The following is a 15,859-nucleotide window of genomic DNA, read 5'->3' as shown; positions in this document are numbered from 1 at the left end:
TTATAATCACTAAATCATAATAATATTGGACTTTCTATTGGTGGACATAGCCCAGGTATTGGGTAGACCACATTAAATCTTAGTGTTATGTGTTCTCTTTTATGTGATCTACTATTTTTTGGTATTGGTTATATTTGCATGTAAATATTATTTCTGTCTAAAGTTAATCCTAACACTCTATAGGAGTTGGACAATCCCATCATTAAGATGTTTGCCCATCAACTCCATATACAAGATGTGATACAAATTGGCAATCTTAGCAAATGAGCATTCCTCCTGCCTTGTTGAATTTGACTTGCACCTCTTTATACATCTTCATGGATGTTGAAAGGTGTCTTTATCCAAATATTAATTAGAAATTGAATGAACAATTTAGAATTAAAGATCCATATTATTTATTTAGAGACAAGAATTAATTAAAATATATGACTTAATATAATATGCCAATTTGATTCTAATCATTTACCTTCTCATTGCAAGGTTTCTAGGTAACCAAATTATTTGTGTAATGTGTTGACTTAATTGATGGTATGAATGTGATGTATGGTTACTTATTTCAGTTTACATGTTCAGTTATGAGCTGGATGTATGGTGAATTATTTTAGAGGTAAGAGTTTTAAGTGTTGATTCACCCCCTCATAGAACTTACTTTCCCATTTATATTTCCAATATTTTCACCCTCTAATAGTAGCTATGGTGGGTCCACCCTTTGAGTTGGTTCATGGTGGATATCATGTGACTTACTACATAATGTTGTGATTATGTTATGAAAGGTGATGATATTTCATGAATGTATATATATTTAGAGGGGATGTATTGAAAGGTGACAATCTTGTCAATAGCTAGACCTGTTATCATAATAGACTACATTAAATTATTGTCCTGGAGTGCTAGAAGTAATGATACCAAATAGAAGGTAATTATTATAAAGTGATGATCTTATCAATAGTTGACATATCTCCTAACACCAAAATTTGTTGGAGCAAGTGTTATATTGGTTCTTCGAGATGGATTTTGTTGGATACCTTTATAACCAACTTATCATGGTTCTTCACGAAGGATTTTTCTAGGCACCTTTATAATCATCTCATCACAGTTCTTCGAGCCAAATTTTTTTGGACACCATGAAAACCAATTTGTTATGGTTAACACCATAACTTAAATCTATCATAGACCATACTTAATGTAGTATTCAAATCTTGTATTATAGTTGTTGAAATCTTCCCTAGCTAAGAGGGAGTGTTAAAGTTGTAGCTTCAATCAGATATATTCAATCAGAGATATATTTTTATTATTGGTAAATCATTCTATATATGTGTATTCAAGTAATAATAATATATTATTATATAAAGTATATAATATACATATTATAATATATAGTATATATATATATATATATATATATATATATATATATATATATATATATATATATACATAGATATATATTATACTAATTATTATTATGAAATATATGTATTAATTAAATGATGATTAAACCTTGGAGACATGTCCCTTCAAGAGACATGTTTCCTCCGCTAGTATTTATATGAGATCCAAATCCGCATTTGGAACATATCTATAACAATGGCAATATAATTACATTTGTAGAAATGATCCATGTTATTCAAAATTCTATATCAACTACCAAAAGTACTTAATGACTTTGGTCATCATAGATCTCCCTCATATAGGAAGCATCAACATTTAGTCCAAATAAACATTAGTTCTTTGTACCACTATAATAAGGAATTCTCTACATCATCTATTTAGAAGTAGGATGGTGCATAACCCCAAGCATTCCTCACGAATAATCAAATGTATCTTTAGGCAAAGAATTCATAAAGATATCTACAATCTACACTTTGGTAGTTACATATTCTAATCTAATTTCTTTTTTTTGAAACTTTCTCTCTCAAGATACTTAATGGATATATGCTTAGTCTTAGAATGCAATAAATAATTCTTAGATATATTATTGTACTTCTATTATCATAATGTATGAAAAAAAGTTTTCAAAACTCTATCCCAATGTCCTTCAACATCTACTTCATCCACATGATCTAATTACAATTGTTTTCTGCCACTACACACTCTTCTCTTATTGTGCTCTGTGATATACAGTCTTGTTTCTTGCTTAGCCAAGAACTTGATCTATTGGTCTCAAATTAGTTTTGACAATCGAGTGTCAACACGCTTAAGAAATTTCTAAGTTGATGCCAAGTATAATATAGATTCTGAGCTATAGTATGTGCCACACCATAAATTCAACAGGCGTTGAGTTATTCAAGTGCCGAGCAAGTTTCAAGTGTCAAGTGACAACTGATGATGAGCCAGTATATGTGTTGAGTAAAGTATAGGAGCCAAGAAAGATAGAGTTACTACAAGAGCTGAGAAAGAAAAAATTCATATATGTGCCAAGCATTAGCAATCAATAAGTGTTGTGTAACACAAAATCAACATAAGTGTTTGTGCCTTCACAAACTCATATGTAAACCATTTTCGAGCTAACTCAAGATGAATCTCGAAGGATCTAAAAGATAACATCGAATCTATTACATTACCTATGCAATCAACATGTAACCAATCAAAAAAATGGAGAAAGCATGCAACCAATCAAGAAAAATGCAAAGAATTGAGCAAGAAAGATGGATGAGTCTCGATTGTAGATTCAAACCTAACCCTAAATCTCAAAACTTTTTTAAAGGAGGTCAAAACCCAATAATTCAATGTCATGTGGATTGTATGGAATGCATGAGAGAATGCTAGTGAAGTTTTGAAGGAAGTAAAAGGGGTGAGAAGACTTAGAGGAAGAACAACATTGTAGAATTAGGTTATTAGAACAGAGTATCAACACTACGAATAGAGTTATATCAGATCAAGAAGGATCAAATCAGATTGGATAGAACAAGGATTTGGAATCAAAAATTGAAGATTGTAATTCATCAGATCAATACATTCTAGCCATTGTATTAGGAGAATGAAAATCCTATGATGATAGATTGGTATAACAACCATTTTGTAGAACATTTAACAAGGTGTTAAATCCTTTAACAGGGTGACATTCCAAGTGAGTGTTTGTAAATCCTTCAAATAGGTCACTTTCAACAAGGTGTAAAGCCTGTAGTAGGGTAGGCCTTTCACAAGGTAGACTATTGATGATGGTCAAACTTTGTAACCTTATCCAGTTATACATTGTTGCAATGATAAGTTGTGAGTGTCATCCCCACCCCAGTTTTACCTTCTCATTTCTAAGGGTTTATGGGTGATCAAATCTTGTGTTATCTATTTTCATGCATGTCTTTACTTTTATGTTAAATAGATGTGTTAGATGCATGTGATTCATTTTAATTTTAGAGGTTAAAGTTTGTTACTTCTGATTCACCCCCCCTCAGAAGTAAATCTTCTCACCTATAAATTACAACAATTGGTATCAAAGCGTAGTTCTCACAAGAAGAAGCCTTACATCTTGGAGAAAAAGATCTAGAAATGGAAGTTACAAACTTGGGAAGATCATAGAGAACTAGGAGATTCAGAAAAATCTCATTCTACACTCTTTGGAAGAAGCTAGGGAAGAATTGAGGAAATCCTTAAAGAGAAGAAGAGAGATTGCCATAGCTAAGAATGATACACGGTACAAGGAGATTGACACCTCAAAAGAATTTGCAAATGGAGATTCCAAGGAGTTTGATGCAAAATAGAAAATTTGATGGATAAGAATAGAGATCAAGCAAAAGAAATCATAACTCTCAAGATTGAACAAGAATCTCAAGCCATGATGCTTTGTGAAATGACAAAAAAAAAGAAAAGAGTCATTGAAGATAAAGCTATGATAGAAGATGAAAAGAGAAACCTTGCCAATAGATTGGGGGGAATGTCAATTGAGGTTGCAAGAATTTCCAACATGCAGCTAGACACCTTAAGCCAGATGATGAATACACATCATGAGTTGAATGTCAAAGACATTGAGATTTCCACACTAAATATGCAAAATGAACAATTGCAAAATGACTTGAAAAGAGAGAAGGAGATTGTAGAAAGATTCAACAAACCTAATGAAGCCATCAAGTACTTTGAGTAGCTACTGAAATCGCCAAGGTCTAGTAATGACACTTCAGGATTAGGATACACCAGTACTAGAAAACAAGAGTCATCTAAGACTGTAGAAGAAAGAAATAAAAAAGGTAAGAACACAAAACCTACTTATCAGTTTTGTAGTAAAAAGGGAAATAGCTATGTAGGAGAAAGAATGCCAATCTGCATGACAAACCTAAAAACATGGGTCACTATCACAAGTACAACAAGCAAGGACATCATGCACATGACTGTAGGACAAGAACCATCAAGACACCCAAATTTTAAGGTCACTGCTACTATTGCAAAAAGTATGGACACAAAGATTTTGAATGCAAATCAAAGCCTATGTGGACATCTAATCAACTAGCAAAGACCAAAAGTCATGGACATCACTACAATTAGGAATATAAGACTAGGCAGAGCTATCACTATTGTCCAGATTATGGACTCATCCTTGAAAATTGCATAAGAACACATTTTAGTGGAAACTACAATAGATGGTTGAGCAAAACCACATGCTTTACTTGTTTTAAGACTAGGCACATCAGCAGAAATTGCCCAACAAGGTCACAGGCACCCAACTTAGAGTTCAACAAAGGAAAAGGATGTTGAACACATCAGAGGAGAAATGAATAAAACATGGAAGAAGAAAGATGGAAGTAGCACATCCAATGAAGGGATCACTTCACCCAACAGGTCAAGTGGTCACACTTCATCCAACTAAGAAAAAGAAGGTATGTGGGACTAATATCTAAATGCTTTATCATACATTACTTCCAAGACAAGTTAGTATGAAAAAGGATAGATCAACACGAATAGAGATGCAAAGTTAAAATTTCAAGTTTTTACAAGTGTTGACGAGTAAAGAAAGTTACCTTTAGATGTCGAGTAAAATCCTAGTACATGTTGAGTTGTCTTAGTAGAATCCATGATTAGTTGCAACCAAGTTAGTAGTGAATGTCGAGTGAAAGTAAATTTGTGTTGAAGCCAAGTAAGGGAAACTCTAGTGTATGTCGAGTGTTGGAAAGACGATGGAAGCTGAGTAAAGTAGAATTGCTTAAGGAGCCAAGTGGATAGTTGCAAATGAACTAAGCATTAAATGCTGTGAAATAAGGGTATATGATCACATTTTGAATCATTTTTCACCATCAAAAGCAAAGAGAAATAGACAAAAAGAGTTCAGAATGATTTTCAAGTAGAGTTTGAAGCATGTGAGCATATTACAACATAGATTCAGCAAAGTTTTGACAATTCAAGGTATTTATACTTGTGCCAAGCTATGCAATTTTGAAATTTCTTTGTGTTGAAACCCTAGTTTGAACAAATGGCCTCCAGCTCTAGAAAACCCTAGGATAAAGAGTTGCGTGAAGTCCAGCTAGTATCAAATGGGGTCAAACAGCCTAATTTTAAACTTATCCATGAAGTTGCTTACAAGAATGACCCTGCCAAAGCCTTATCCATTATTCCTCCTAAGGTTGTAATGGTTCAAGATGTTAGGAGATGATATAACTATAAGATTGGTGCTATTGGAGACATGGAAATTAGGGAGACATATATAAAATTGTGTGAAAATGGAGTCTTGAAAGAAGAGTTCCAAATCGTTGAAAAGAAGGGCTTAACCCATGCACTAGATTTTCCTACCATATTTAAGACTGAATGGATTAGATTTTTACTTAGTAGGATACATGATGGATGTTTGTGGTTAGAAGATGGACCAATTAAAATATCAAAAAGGATTATTCATAGGGTAACTAGTGTAGACACCTAAAATCCTTTAGAAAATAAAGTATTTTTATTTTCTGAAAAATTCCCGATGACATCATCATTTATTAATTAATTAATTATTTAATTAATTAATTAATTAATTTTTATGCCATTAAATCCTTTTATCTTAATTAAAAATATTTAATTAAGGAATCCCTCCCAAAAATGTTTAAATCTTATTTAAACATTATTTCCTTATTTATTAATTATTTAATTAATAAATTGACCAAAAATCCTAAAATAAATAAAAAATTTATTTTTTGCCCAAAGGTTGGCCAATTTTCTTATGACCAATAACCTCTTCCAAAATCTTCTAATCCTTCTTTAATTTTGATTAAAGGCTAATCCCATCATTTCCTACCCCTAATCCCAACTCAAAATATTTAATTAAAATTAAATATTAATCCTCATGTTTATTAAAAAAGTTTTAATAAATATCTCCTCAACCCAAACCCTTGAAATAAATAAAACTTTATTTATTTCCTAAAAATCTAATTTATCCTCATCCTAAGAAGTTCTAGACTCTTCTAGAAAGTCTTCATCCTCATCCTAGGAAATTCTAGACTATTCTAGAAAGTCTTTATCCTCATCCAAAATCTAGACTCTTCTAGAAGATGTCTTTAAACCTAATCCTAATCCCCTCCTAACCTTGTCACATTCCCTAAACATGGGTTAAGACTTACTAACCCAAGCCAAAGCTAACAAATATCTCCTCCTTCACCCACCCTCATTAAATGCCATCCACTTGCCTATCCCTAAGCTAATCCTAAACCATCCTAATCCATCCTCTAATCATTTGCACAAGCCTAAGCAAGCTTAAAACCTTCCTAATCAAGTCCAAGTCGAATTTGCTCTCATCACCCTCAAAATATCTCAACCATAAAACTTTATGAAGTCCACTAGGTCATAAATGACTCTTACAAGCCCTTTTATTGCTCTTACAAGTCATTATGAGGGTCTTTATGAAGATTTTATCTCTTGAGCCTCCTTTGTTGACTCATCCTTGCCCTTTCCTCCATCCTCTCACCATGTGACATGTGTCACTCCTTGATTGGCTATAAGGAAGCACAATCCATGTGCTCTCCTCTCATGCAATCTGAGCCCTTCATAAGCTTTTTCCCATCCTTGCATCTTAGCCCTCAAACCCTCAAGCCTCTTGCCTATAAATTGGATCCTTCCCCTTTACAAAATAACACAATCCATGAAGTAAAGTTATAATGCTATTTTGAGAGCCAAATCCATACTAAAGCCATATATCCACACCAAAAATCCACAATCATCCATTGAAGCTTTTGGAAGCATATTGAGCATACATCCTATCTATTTAGACAAAGCTACTCAACAAGAGAGCTTCTCATTGAGAGAGCCCATTAATGGCTCATATTCTCAATTGAGAGTTAATCTTAGTCTATCTTGAAGTTTATGAATTTTGTTTAGTTTGTAGAAGCTTTATTTAAATTTGGTTTCTATTAGCATACTAACATTTTCTCATATACATTTTGGCATGCCCGGTGGGACCCCGCATGGGTCATCTTAATTAGCTTTTTTAGTCAAGTTTTGTATGTTATTTGCTGATTTTGGCTAATTTTTCTTATTTTTGTGATTGTTAGGATTGTATAAATTGGTTTTGTAGGTCCACATGAGCATGAAGAAGACAAAGGAACTCATAATCTATCTCATAGTGTTTGCAGATTTTTCAAGCTTATAGGTGGACAAAGACCTTGAAATTCTTCTTCCTCTTCTTGTCTATATTCTTCTTATTCCATCTACTTCTTCTTCTTCTTCTTGTGGGAGATCTTGGCCATTTTTTTTTTAAGGAAGCAAAATCATACACACTTCTTTTTAGTGCTTAAAATGAAACCCCAAATCATACTTAAATCCATTGAAAAATTAAAAATTTGCAAAAAAGAAAAAATCTTTTAACAAGTGAAACTAAACCAATCTAATCATTTGCATCCTTGCAACATCAAAGTTTTAGATGCATTCATGCAAAATTAGGAACACTTCATTTTTGGGAATTTAAAAAGAACTTCAAGTTTCCATTTCAAAAGGTTCAAAATCAACACTAAGTGCACACTAAAGTTCTTTTAAAAAATCTCATGAAAACTAAGAGTCCTAAATGGTTGCCAAAATTGTCCTAAAAAGCTTTGTTATTTGTTCCAAACAAATGTCTTGTTGTAAAATCTTGAATGTTTCTTAGGTTTTTCATGCATCAAAACAATCTAAGAATATCATTTTTGGGCTTAAAACATGCAAACTAGCACACAAAATCTTGAATGAAAAGCAAAGTCCAAAGAGTCATTTTCACTTTTGAGTCCAAAAAAAATCTTGAATGATCTAAGGTTAAAACAAAGCACTTCAAAGTTCTTAAAACAACACACAAAATCTCAATCTTGAATACTCAAAGGAAAAAATTTGAATGTTTAATCACTTGTCTTTGAATGCATGTTGCTAAAATCACTCTTGAATGCCATGGATTAAAATCAAATTTTTCTTGAATGCACCTTAATCTCGCTCACACTTTATTTGGGCATAAAAATTGGACAAATCTTGACGTGGAGGGCCTCCAGGCGCGTGCTTGGCAATCGAGTTTCACACATCTTTGTTTTGGGCTTAAAACAAACTCACACTCAATCTTGAATGCCTAACAATCAATGAACATCGCATGGTCTTGACGCATTTTCAATGGCGCTCGCATTTCTTATGTTGACGATCTCTCAACTTCCATTATGCTAACGACGCTATCAAGATGGAATGAACATTGTATGCCATAATCACAAGTGTCTTCAATCATAGCTTACAAAATCTAAATCATCAATTGGAAAAGAACTCTGCTTTTTAGCCCAAGATCATCCAAGTCTTCTCTCCCCTTGTCGTATTTCGAGGCCATCTTGGGTGCATAAGATTAGGATCCAAAATCTTGTCTTAGCTTTTTAGGAGGCCTGCTTGGGGATTTCATCACCCCTTGGGACGACCTCAACTCCAGCGTTCCGACGGAGTATAAAAATCGGGAGGTGAATCCAAAGACACCTCTCTTGGAATCAAGATTTTGTCACTCGGGCTAAGCCTCAAGGAACTTTATACCCTTGAGAAGTGAAAGAGGAGAAGTGGGTTACCGCTCCTCTCGGTTGTGTGACATCTTTTTGGTTTCATCTACGGATTTGGGCCTCACGTACCTTGCGTATATCGAGGACTCCCTAGCTAAACTAAATTTCATCCTTGTAGAAAGCTTCCTAAGATGTTGGTGTGTTTGACGTGCTTGCTCAAAACTTTTGTCTGCTTGTTTGTTCATAGCTTTTGAATGAATGTTTGCCAATTTTGGTCGAAATCCTAGAAAAGCAGAAATCTCCCAGCTCAAGGCATACTTAGCGTAGTCACTGCCTTATCAAAAAATCATCCAAGCTCCCCCGCTGCAACTGAATCTATCTCTTTCTTTGCCTTAGAACAATCCAAAGTCCATCCAAATCATCCCCCCGGCCAGCTAGCAACCCAATCCAAAATCACCCAAGCCTTTAAAGAGTTGTTGTTACTCTGCCAGAGTTTGCTATCCAATCAATCCTACCAATCAACCAATCTCACCAAGGTTATCTCTCTGACAGAGCATTGTCTAGGGTAATCTAGCTTTGTCACTTGCATCCCTCATCACCTTGAGCTAAAGGTTGGGATCCAGAAGTGGTCAATCTCATGTCATGCCCATAGGATCATTAGTCTATCCTCAAGTTGACACAACCACCACCAAATCCAGCGCATAGGAAAGCAAAACTCTCACTTTTTGACAGCATGCCCTTGAAGTCTTCCATCCACAGGAAAGCCAAAAATCTCCAGCCAATCCTCCTTAGGTCTATCATGCAACTTTGACTCTCCCTAGGGAATCTTTCATCAGCCAATCCAAAATCTGTGCTTAATCCAAATCCAACCATGAGCTTCCGTGTTCATCCATATGCAAGACCCCATCCCCATCAAACTCATCATCAAAGCATGAAGTACCAATCCTATCATGATGTGTTTGGTCGCATTGTCCTTGCTCCCGCCACCTCCTATTCCAATGATGATGAAAATCTTGTTGACTATGACGGGTATATTGAAAGCCTTAGAAACATTCCCCCAAGCATCCCCCAAAATCCAAGAGTTATTCCAAACTATCTAGTCATGCCATCTGATATCCCAGCTTCCCCTCCATCACCCAATCAACCAAACTTCCAATCTTCCACCCCCATCACACTAGCTATTCCTGTCAATCCACCTCCACCTTCAACACACGAGTCTCCAAGGAATCTCCTAGAGGAAATACAAGAAAATTTGTCTCCAACAGTCGATAAGCCATGTCATCTAATCCAACCATGTGAAGTAGTCAGTGATGAAGCTTCCCCATCTATAATATCACCTCCATCTCCCATAGCTATCATCCCCATACCATCCATCAAATTGCTTAAAATCCTTCCACTTCCCGCAAGCATCAAAATCCCACCACCTATCAAATCCCTCCAAATCCTATCCACATCGCCTCCAAGCATTTCCCAAATCTCTCGTAATGACCCTTATGCATCCATCTTCTACTCACCCATCTCCACTACTGAATCTCCCATCTATCCATCCGCTGCCTTTGAAGAATCCATCCCTTCACCTCCTATCACACCATCCACTCCAAACCAATCCTTTCAAGATCCTGCCCAAAAGCATGTTGACATCCCCCAAAGCATAAATGAAGATATCATCGTACCATGTCTTCCATCCATAGTGCAGTCACCATCTCCTCCATCTCCAAAACCTCAAGCCATATCTCCTCCACTACAAGATATCTTGTCATCCCACCAGCTACATCAAGATCCTATCCTTCCATCTCCCCCGCTCCATGCTTCCATCTTACCACCTATCCAAGCTATTCTACCATCTATAATCTACCCTCTTGGTTCACTTACATTCATCCACAGTGGTCCTCTCTCAGCAGAAGAATTAAGAACAGTATCTCCCCATTGCAATACACCTAATAAATCACTTCTCCCATTTTCTACAAGCAAAAAGTTTCCTCAGCTTGTTCAAATGCTCAATCGATGGCATTATCAAGGTCAAGGTTTAGGACCACAAGAGCAAGGAATCAGAGAGCCTATTATTGCACAAAAAAATCTAAGATTTCATGGTCTTGGATATGTATCCAAAGGCTCACCATCTAAAGGTATTGGTACACCACACCCCCAAACCAAGCCTATCTCCAAGCCCACCATGCCAGCCTCCCATCACTCCTTCAAGAAATCTTATGTCATCCCCCCTCCACCATCTTTGCAACCCAAAACAACCTACCATATCCCCCCTTCATCCGCTAAATCCATTTTGGGTCCCTATGTCCCAAAATCTACCATCCTCCATCCTCCTATCAGCCATCATAAAAATCCTATTCCATCCATTTCTATGCAAGATCAACAAAGGCACATATCAAGGCACATCATCCATCATCATCCCCCTACATGTTCTTTCATATCCTCTCCATCTCACAAAGCTTCTCCTAACCATCTTCCCAAAGCTTACCACGGCAATGTGAATGCCAACTTCAAAATGCATAAAGCTAAAAATCCACATCCTAGGCAATCATATGTCTATTCTAAAAGACATACTCCAAAAATGAAAAATCCAATCAAAGAATGCAAAACAATGCAAAAGCCTATGAAAAGAAAATCCAAAACCATGTGGATCCCCAAGAAAAAAGTTGAAACCCAATGCATAATGGCATCCACCATTGCTAATCCCCCATCTAGTGACTCATGTCCCCCATCTCCTAACTCCATCTTGGGTGCCTATATCCCCAAGCATGCTTCCACAAATCCTCCATCACGCCCGCATCTACCATCTATCCCCCATATGCTCTTTTCACACCCGTCCCAACATGTGCCAATGTTGCTCTTGCAAGCATCCCCATCTCATGCTCCTTTCCAACCTTTTCATCCCTCCATCTCCTACCATCAATCCCATCTAATCCAATCTATTGCATAAATCACACATCCGGTGTACCAATAGCTAGCAACAAAATTGAACATTCCAACAGCTAGTGAAAAATCCCAAAAAAGACAAAATAGCTGAAGAAAGCCAAAATCATTCCAGCTAAGTCCAAAGTCAAAAAAAAAAAGAAAAGAAAAGAAAAGAAAAGCGTCCATTGGTGAAAACTTGGCAATTCAAGCGCCTTGGACAAGTACCATGATGAAAACTTGGCAAACAAGCATCATGCGTAATCTAGCCATCCCCAGCTTAGCCTATCATCCTCATGCTTTTGGTCACATCTTGCCATCCAGCTCCATCTTCCAATTTATTCACCTATCTTTCATCCTCCAGCTTTTATCTATCACTATCCACCTATCCTCCATCCTCCAGCTTCCATCTCACACCATCCACTAATCTTATGCAGCTTCAACCAATCATCTAAGCTATCATCCATCTCCCTAGCCCCTTCAGCTTTTTTCATCCTAGCTTCAATCCTATCACATCCATCATAAGACCTCCTTCTGCATGTTATCTTCTGATTGGGGGCACTATATTCCTTGGAGATCTTGTCTTGTCCATCCTCCCTTATCATTGGTATCTAGCTCTAGGCTATCCTCATGAAAACCCAATGTCATCTCTTTATATCCATCATAATCCTAGCTATCTACCATCCTATCCAACCATCTCATCCTGTGCCTCTAGCTATCCTTGGTCACAAAATCTCTCATCATCATTGGATGCATCCTGCTAAATCCATATCTTTCGCTATCACCTCATCCTTAGCTTCTGCCTCTTGCACCAACTTGAGCCATCCCGCTATCCTCTCATCCTGAGCTTTTTATCCATCTATATCATACCTATCATTGGTCTGTTAGCTTGTACCATATCTTGATTAGCCTGCTTGTACATATCTTGGTCCATTAGCTTGTACATCCTCTTTAGCTTAGTACCATTGTATCTATCCAGCGTTCGTGTCAGTTCGTCCTTGATCAGCATCTTGCACCCATCACACATCTTGGTTAGCTATTCCAATGCATCCTTTAGCTAGATTTCCTATCACCAAAGTGTTATCTTTCTTAGTTCAGCTTGCCAGACGCATCACTCATCCAAATCCACCAGCTTCGGTGCTCTCCGATAGGTCCTTGCAGGATATAGCTTTCCTCACTTGGTCTGTTAGTACCTTGTCCTACCCATCTCGTTGGCAAACGGCTCTCTTTTGGATTTTCACTTTCTTTTGATTTGGGATCTTCCCTTTTGGGTCTTGAAGTATCTTTTCCAAGCAATCTCCTTGTTCCCTCCTCAAGGTTGCCACGATCTTCCATATCATGGTATGCTGCAAATGGGGCAATTAGAGCATAAGGTCTTGATTAGGTCTTTCGTTTGTTTTTCTTTTCTGCTTGTGGGTTCTCCAGTGTCGTTTCCACGCTGCTTCCTCTAGGATTCATGTGTGATGCTGGGGAAATCCTTGTGTGTTTGTTTTGATTTAGTTTGTCAGTCCTTTGGACGGTTGGTGAAAAGGTCTTGATGTTCTTGGTAACCTTGGCAATTAACCAATAGTCCTATAGAAAATCTAGTGCTCAACTACATGGTGGTACTTCTCTTTGAAGTATCCCCCCGCTCAAAAAGCTTCAATGGTTTTCCTTCATCTCCATTATCCCCCATCCATATCCAGCATTTGTCTCTCCTACCCCAGCTTATGCATCAGTATCTCTTTGAATCACTCATCACTCTTAGCTTTAGGGATCCACAATCCTAGTCTTAGGGATCCACCAATCCAAATCAATCCACCAAGCCTCATCTTTTGAGATCCACAATCCTAGTCCTAGGGATCTCCGAAACCCATCTTCCACCAATCTGACTCTTTGAAATCCTGTTGCATCAGCTTTATAATCCCCTCATCCATCTCCCTATCCTGGATTCCTTTTTATAGCACTCTGCTCCTTCATCCTCCACCTTCCCTAAAGTCTTAAGCTTGCTTCCTCTTGTGCATCTGATTCTCCTTTATCATTCTCCCATAGTGAGAGTTTGAGCTAATTCAGCCCCTTCTCTTTGCCAATCTGAGTCTCCTTGCTCATCCTAGATTCTTGTACTTTTCAAGAAGCCATCGAGCCTCGCTTTCTCTCCCCGCTGCCTTCTTGAGGGGGCATCTCACAGCCCATTCTCTCCTCTTCTGCGCTAGCCTTGGGCATCTTATTTTCTTATCTTTGATGCCATGCCACTTGTGGCATCACATCAAAGAGGGGCAAAATGTAGACACCTAAAATCCTTTAGAAAATAAAGTATTTTTATTTTCTGAAAAATTCCCAATGACATCATCATTTATTAATTAATTAATTATTTAATTAATTAATTAATTAATTTTTATGCCATTAAATCCTTTTATCTTAATTAAAAATATTTAATTAAGGAATCCCTCCCAAAAATGTTTAAATCTTATTTAAACATTATTTCCTTATTTATTAATTATTTAATTAATAAATTGACCAAAAATCCTAAAATAAATAAAAAATTTATTTTTTGCCCAAAAGTTGGCCAATTTTCTTATGACCAATAACCTCTTCCAAAATCTTCTAATCCTTCTTTAATTTTGATTAAAGGCTAATCCCATCATTTCCTACCCCTAATCCCAACTCAAAATATTTAATTAAAATTAAATATTAATCCTCATGTTTATTAAAAAAGTTTTAATAAATATCTCCTCAACCCAAACCCTTGAAATAAATAAAACTTTATTTATTTCCTAAAAATCTAATTTATCCTCATCCTAAGAAGTTCTAGACTCTTCTAAAAAGTCTTCATCCTCATCCTAGGAAATTCTAGACTATTCTAGAAAGTCTTTATCCTCATCCAAAATCTAGACTCTTCTAGAAGATGTCTTTAAACCTAATCCTAATCCCCTCCTAACCTTGTCACATTCCCTAAACATGGGTTAAGACTTACTAACCCAAGCCAAAGCTAACAAATATCTCCTCCTTCACCCACCCTCATTAAATGCCATCCACTTGCCTATCCCTAAGCTAATCCTAAACCATCCTAATCCATCCTCTAATCATTTGCACAAGCCTAAGTAAGCTTAAAACCTTCCTAATCAAGTCCAAGTCGAATTTTCTCTCATCACCCTCAAAATATCTCAACCATAAAACTTTATGAAGTCCACTAGGTCATAAATGACTCTTACAAGCCCTTTTATTGCTCTTACAAGTCATTATGAGGGTCTTTATGAAGATTTTATCTCTTGAGCCTCCTTTGTTGACTCATCCTTGCCCTTTCCTCCATCCTCTCACCATGTGACATGTGTCACTCCTTGATTGGCTATAAGGAAGCACAATCCATGTGCTCTCCTCTCATGCAATCTGAGCCCTTCATAAGCTTTTTCCCATCCTTGCATCTTAGCCCTCAAACCCTCAAGCCTCTTGCCTATAAATTGGATCCTTCCCCTTTACAAAATAACACAATCCATGAAGTAAAGTTATAATGCTATTTTGAGAGCCAAATCCATACTAAAGCCATATATCCACACCAAAAATCCACAATCATCCATTGAAGCTTTTGGAAGCATATTGAGCATACATCCTATCTATTTAGACAAAGCTACTCAACAAGAGAGCTTCTCATTGAGAGAGCCCATTAATGGCTCATATTCTCAATTGAGAGTTCATCTTAGTCTATCTTGAAGTTTATGAATTTTGTTTAGTTTGTAGAAGCTTTATTTAAATTTGGTTTCTATTAGCATACTAACATTTTCTCATATACAACTAGATATCCAATACTAGAATGGCCTAAAACTCTAAGGAGTGACTCCAAAGAAGCTATTGAGAAGAACACTAGAGCTAAGTGGAACAAGAGAAGCATGACCATTGATACCATTAAGGATCCTCTTGTTGATTTTTCTATTAGAGTTATTTCCCATAAATTCTACCAATCTAGCAGACTCAACAGTGTTCCCTGTATTGCAGTGGATGTTGGTTACAAACTTGTTAAAAAGGATCATACCTATGATCTAGCAGAATTGCAATTACAAAAGATCAATGAAAATTTGGGAGCTATA

This window comes from Cupressus sempervirens, chromosome 7 (assembly GCF_028749045.1).
Source record: "Cupressus sempervirens isolate cs-2001-9-10 chromosome 7, ASM2874904v1, whole genome shotgun sequence".
Lineage (NCBI taxonomy): Eukaryota > Viridiplantae > Streptophyta > Pinopsida > Cupressales > Cupressaceae > Cupressus > Cupressus sempervirens.
This window is presented reverse-complemented; position numbering follows the sequence as displayed.